This window comes from Perognathus longimembris, chromosome 6 (genome assembly GCF_023159225.1).
Source record: "Perognathus longimembris pacificus isolate PPM17 chromosome 6, ASM2315922v1, whole genome shotgun sequence".
NCBI classification, from domain to species: domain Eukaryota; kingdom Metazoa; phylum Chordata; class Mammalia; order Rodentia; family Heteromyidae; genus Perognathus; species Perognathus longimembris.
Genome location: NC_063166.1, coordinates 86,519,907 through 86,525,906, shown reverse-complemented (window position 1 = coordinate 86,525,906; position 6,000 = coordinate 86,519,907).

The following is a 6,000-nucleotide window of genomic DNA, read 5'->3' as shown; positions in this document are numbered from 1 at the left end:
CTGGACTCTAAGAGTGGTATCCTAGGAGGACCTAAGACTGGACAGTCTCTCCATGGCTGCAGGAGTTGGGCTACCCCACTCTCTAAGCTATAAGGCCACCACAGGGAATGAAGGCCAACAGGCCCCTGGCTCCTACCCAATAGGACTGTGTGTCCCTGTTTGTCTTCCCAGAAGTTAAGGCTCGTTGCCAAATGGGGATGAGTGTAGAACTGGGACTAGCAGTTCCTGATTCTGCTAGATAGAGTCCCTAGTCACCTGACCTGGACCCAGGGACAAGACTGGGCCACTCAGGACTCTGTGTCCCAGCAGGCAGTCTCTACAATGTTCGTGGTTCAGTTTCCCATGTCTGGCCCTTTGCTGCTCTTGGACTTCAGAGGGGAGGGCAGGCTTCTTTTGCTACCAACATATGTCTCTCTGTGTGGATCCTGCCTTAGGTGACATACACATGGTACTGTGATCTCAACTGTGACAAGGGGGCTGAGACCCTAAGCCAGGCACCCCCAAGTTCTGTCTAGGTCTAGCCTGTGCCTCTCTAGTCTCACCTCACAAAGGCCTTGACATGGAAAACCTTGTTGTGAGGAGGGGAAGAGAAATGAGCCCAGTGTCAGGCAGACACAGGTGAATGGCTCCTCTAAGGGGTGGCCAGGCACTGGTGTCATCACTGAAGCAGGACCATCTCCAGGCCTGAGGAATGGACCCTTTCCCATGTCTTCAAGACCCCATCCACTGACTCACTATCAGGCTCTGTAATGGGGACCTGGGCCCAGGTTCCTACAAGCCTGGGAACGCCATTCCATTCAGTCCAGTTTGCCCTAAAAGGAATGGGAGAAATTAATTAGAAGCTGAACAGAGGTCAGGTTCTGGATCCAAGTCCAGCCAGATAGATTGACTCCCAGAAGACAAAGCAAAAAACACTGCCTGCAGTCAGCCACACTCACCACACACCAATCAAGTGTGTATGATAAAGCTCAGCACTGGAAGGAATGGGCCCAGTGGCTTTAGTCCCTAGGCCCAAGTATTTTTCTTCTTCCTGGAGGCCAGGGGCAGCCTAGTAAAGAGCACAGGCCGAAGGCTGGGGTCTGCAGGTTTGGCTTCAGTATCCCCGTCCACATGAAGACTGGGATGCATTTGGGGGCAGCCTGGGGCCAGCTGGTACCTGAAAATGGTCAGGATCCAGCTCCCAGCCCTTTCTGAGAACAAGCTCCAGGGCTTTCAGTCCAGCAAGTGATGCAAGGATTGAGGGTAAATCTGAGCAGAGGTTTCCAGGCACCCAGTCCCTCTGGTGGTCTATTTTTGGGGTAGTCCTTATACTACATTCCAGGTTCCTGGGCTCCTCCAGGCCCAGGGTAGGCCCAAGGGTGCCATGCCCCCTGGATTGAGGGAAGCCAAGTGCAGTGAGCATGGAACCAGGCTGAAGAGGCCTGAGTCCAGTTGACAGCATGGCAAACTGATGCAGACCTGGAGCTCCTTTCATTTGTCTGGACAGGGTAAGGGTGTCTGAGAAGCCCACCTGCCCTGGCCCTAGCAGTGTACACTGGTGGTGCCTCCAGGACTGTCCAGCTTGAGAACGGTGAGTCTGCAGGATCCATCTCAGGTTTGTCAGCCTGGGAGGCGCCCCCCGCCCAGCACTGCTGTTCCAGGGTGATGGCACAGTGGTGGTAGAATGGGAAGGTTGGGGTGCCTGGGAGCCTTGGAGTGGCCCAGTACTAAAAGGCACACATGCTGGCCACATTGGCAGGGTAAGGGCACCTAGGTCATGCATGCTGCAGGTGGGTGGCCTGGGGTGAACTAGGGAAGGATCCTGCTCAAGACTGCCAGGGATGGGTCTCCTGAGCCAGATGAGTCCTGGGAAGACTGTTCTGGATGAAACATGGGCTTAGATCGTTTTCCCCACCAGGTAGGAAGTGAGGTAGCCAGAGAGGACCTTTTAGACTGGCAGATTTTGAGGCTCCATGAGGACACGTTCAGGGGTTGTGGCAGTAAAGCAAGTTTATAGGTACTGAGACTGCAGAGGTGGAGGGGAGCATGTGAATTCTGGCTTTGGCTGCACTTCGGTTAGGAGGACAGGAATGGGGAGGCTTGGAAACCAAGTCAGAACTAAGATGAGGCTCTGGGAAGGGATGGGTGCAATGGCAACTTCAGAGGTGACGTCCAGGCTGGGCAGCGCTGAACTGGTTGTGGCCTGGGCTGCATGCCAGCAGACCCAGCTGCAGGCTAAGAGCTTCTTGGGTTCTAACTTAAAGCCCCACCTCCGGCACAAGCCGACCTGAGCAGGGGAAGCCCAGAGTGTGCTGGGGCAGCTGGCCAGGAGTGGGATCTGTTCCTGACAGAAAGGACCAGTCAGGAGGGAGGTGACGTTCTGGCTCCCGGGGGGCCTTAAGAGGAATCACAAAGAATAGATTTCTGCAGGAATTGTTAAGTATGAGACATACACCTGATCTGCAGTGAAAACATTTATTTTACAATAGCTATCTTTATTTTCGGTCAACATTCAGACAAAAGAGATGGAGGTCACCATGCGGAATCATCACAGCGCTCTGGCGTGGCCCTTGAAGGTGCACAAGGGGACCAGGGCCAGCCAGGGCTTGGACAGCAGCCCACACCCCAGTGTGATCGGCCTCCAACTGGGGTTAAACCAGTGCATGGACAACTACCTCCCATGCACTTTTTAATTTTTAAAAGGTTTCTATAAACTTCAGTGTAAACTTCCTTCCCCCACCCTATGTGACACACTGCCCCAAAGCCACTGAACGTAAGGCCCTTGAACCAGTCCCTTCCTAGAGGGAAGCCCATGGCCTGGCCCTTGCCAAGTACACACAGTAGAGTGCTCGCAGCTAAAGGCTGCCCTTTAGATGCATATCTGGTGTTAGGAAAACTGATTTTAATGTTTCAAGGGAGGAACAGTTGTTTCCCACCTCCTAGCTTTCCCATACCTGTGTCCACTATGTGGCCCAGACCTCCAGAGGTGGGTATGTGCTTGAGAAAGTCCAAGGGTCCTTTCCCAAATCTTGCACTTAGCCCTGCAAGAAGCCCGATTCTGGTGAATGTCTTGCAGACAAACCCTCTGTGAACAGGCCCTGGTCTGTTTTGCCTGAACCGGAGCCCCTGTCCCTGCCCAACTGGCCAAGAAACACAGGCTGTTTTAGAGCCGACTTTTATTGTACTTGTTGATTCGCCACTGGACAGCAGCACAACAGACCTGCCACATGATATATACATATACACATATATACACACAGACACACACCACAGCCCACACTCACAGTGCTTGTGAGGACAATTCCACAGGATGGCTTACAACCAAAACAACACAAACAGACCAGTCAGTCCTGGGTTGCCTGGATTCACAGCTCAGAACACTAAGAAAGGAATGGGAACAGTTGCTTATTTACTTTCCTCAAGCCCCCCTCCCCTCCCATGGCAGGTACTCTGATAGTCACAAGAGGATAGACAGGACCCACCCAACTTTTCCCACAGCACCTGAAACCTCCAGGGGAAGCTGGTGTGCTGGCACTGCCATCTCTCCAGACCAGTCAATGACATGGGTGGCTATTCCTCCTATAGAAGGCTCACTTAAAAGATGATCATGGGTCAGCCAGACAATGGGCACCACTGTGGGACAAACCTGGAGAAGAGACTCAGCTGTTTTGATTCAGGGCCAAATGCAGCCACCAACAATGGAGATGGAGCTTCCTGTTAACTACAGCAGGTACTTTTGTGTCTTTTTCTAACGGGTTCCCACTGAGTTTTAGCTGCACTGAGTATCAGAGAACTAGGAAGGCTCTTAAACAGTGAGGAGTAATATCTAAAGCCACTTTAAAACAGAGCAAAGCCAAAAGGGAGACAAGATCTCATCACTGAGTGCAGTAGAAACCCACGTGCCACCAGCTGAGGAGCTGGCCTGAAGCTCTCCCACACGAGGCGCCTCCTGCAGGTCACAGCTGGGGCACTGCAGGCCTTCACTCAGACCCCAGCATGGCACCCGCTGCCCAGGAGGCACCCCTCCTTTGGCTACCAGCATGAGCATCTGGGGTGGGACAGGGAAGACACAAAGGTACTTAAGACAGGAGAATGTTCAGGCTAACTCCGAGATTGGCCAGTTTGGCTTACGATGGGAAACAAAACCCGGGGGCGCTTAAAGACAAACAGTAAGATCCTGCAGAGGGTCTGCCCGAGGGTTAGGGTGAGCCCTGGGCCAGTATCCATGGTCACCAGGAGCTGGGGGCCTTGGGCAATGACCACTGTCATCTTGAGAATTGATTCCTAGTTGAATTTTTCAAATTCTACATGATTTAGGTTTTTGTTGCTTTTTTTTTTTTTTTTTTTTTTGCTTTCCCAGTCTTGGGGCTTTAACTTGCCTGGTGCTGTCCCTGAGCTTTTGCTCAAGGCTAGCACTCTACCACTTGAGCCACAGCTCTACTTCTAGCCTTTTTTGTGTGTGGGGGGGTGTGGCTTAGTGGAGGTAAGTCTCACAGATTTTCCTGCCTGAGCTGGCTCTGAATGTCTATCCTCTGATCTCAGCTGTCTGAGTAGCTAGGATTATAAGCAGGTGCCACTGGCACCTGATTTTGTTTTATAGATCCCACACAACACTGGGGCTCAGCTGCTGCCCTCACCACAGCCACTGTCTACAGAGCTCCCACTCTTCCGGACTCACTGTGACATGAGGGAAAAGGGCCATGAGTCTGAGGACTGGAGGGCCGAGCCACCACCAGGGGGCAGCACTCGACCCCTCTTCTGAACGATGAACCTGGTTCTCAGTTGTGAAGGAAAGGCCAACCAGGCTGACTGGCCAACTCACCTGTTGCTGGATGCACACACCACACTGTCTAGGTGTCTTACGTCCTCCTTTTCCAGCATGAATCCAATAACGGATTTCTTAGGCGCCACCTTGCCTTCAATCTAGCACTGTCCCCTTCACTGAATGTCTTCCTAATCCTTGAAAGAACCAAACAGACAGATCCACCCAGGACTAGCTTCTGAGGGACACAGATCTGCACAAGGGCCACCTCTGGCCTCACAGGGGTCTCACCAGACCTTGCAGGTACTCTCAATCACTACCATGTTTGTTCTCACATCACAGTCCCTTCTTGCAGCTTCCCGCCAACCTGATTTGCACCCTTCCAGGTCCTGGTGGGCTGGGCTGAGGTGACAAGGCTGGGGGGGGGGGGGAGCCCATGGGGTAATGCACTGGGGCCATGGAGCTACCCCACGAGCCTTCTCATTCTTCATCACTAATGGAAATGCACAAAGTGGTCACAGACAGGTATCGGGAAGTTTCTGTAGGAATCTGGTACACCAAATACAGGGAACTGCTTGGGACATGGGGTGGTTCTGAACCCTTGGCCAGCACGGGCACATGGTACCTTCATTTCCTCACTGGGGGGGACCACCCACAAGTCTGGGACATAAGCCAGAGAGAAGTTCACAAAAAGGTTTGAGAGTCCAGCACTGGCCTCACAGACTGGCTGGCTGAGATACCAGTGAAGCTTTCTTGGGAGTCATGCCTCCTGAACCTTAGGCACCTTGCGTCCAGCCACCTTCTCTGAGGAACCCAATGTCCAGCTCTGCCTGAAGCATAAATAATGGGCAGGGGAGGAGTGAGACAGAGGCAGGCAGTGGCCAGGGCTCTGGCAAGCACAGCATGGAGGGCCAGGGGAGGAAACAGAGGCCGGTGGTTGGCCAGGGCTCTGGCAAGCACAGCACGGAGGATTATGGCTGGGAACTCATTCCCAGCATTTATTTGCTGGGCATGTAGAGCCCTACCCAACCCACAACTAGACTCACAGACCCCCTGCCTGCAACCAGGAGGCAGAGGCTACTGCTTGTGGTTCTTACAAGTCCAAAAAGGATTTGAAAAACAGTTTGGCTTGAAGGAATGTGGAGAGGATGATCCAGGGGAGAGGGGAGAGACTATGGACAGTCAATCCAGCTCTTGGTCAGGAAAAGTGCAGGAACAATGAGGAGACACTGGCAGATACTTTCAGAAGGAGTACAGCG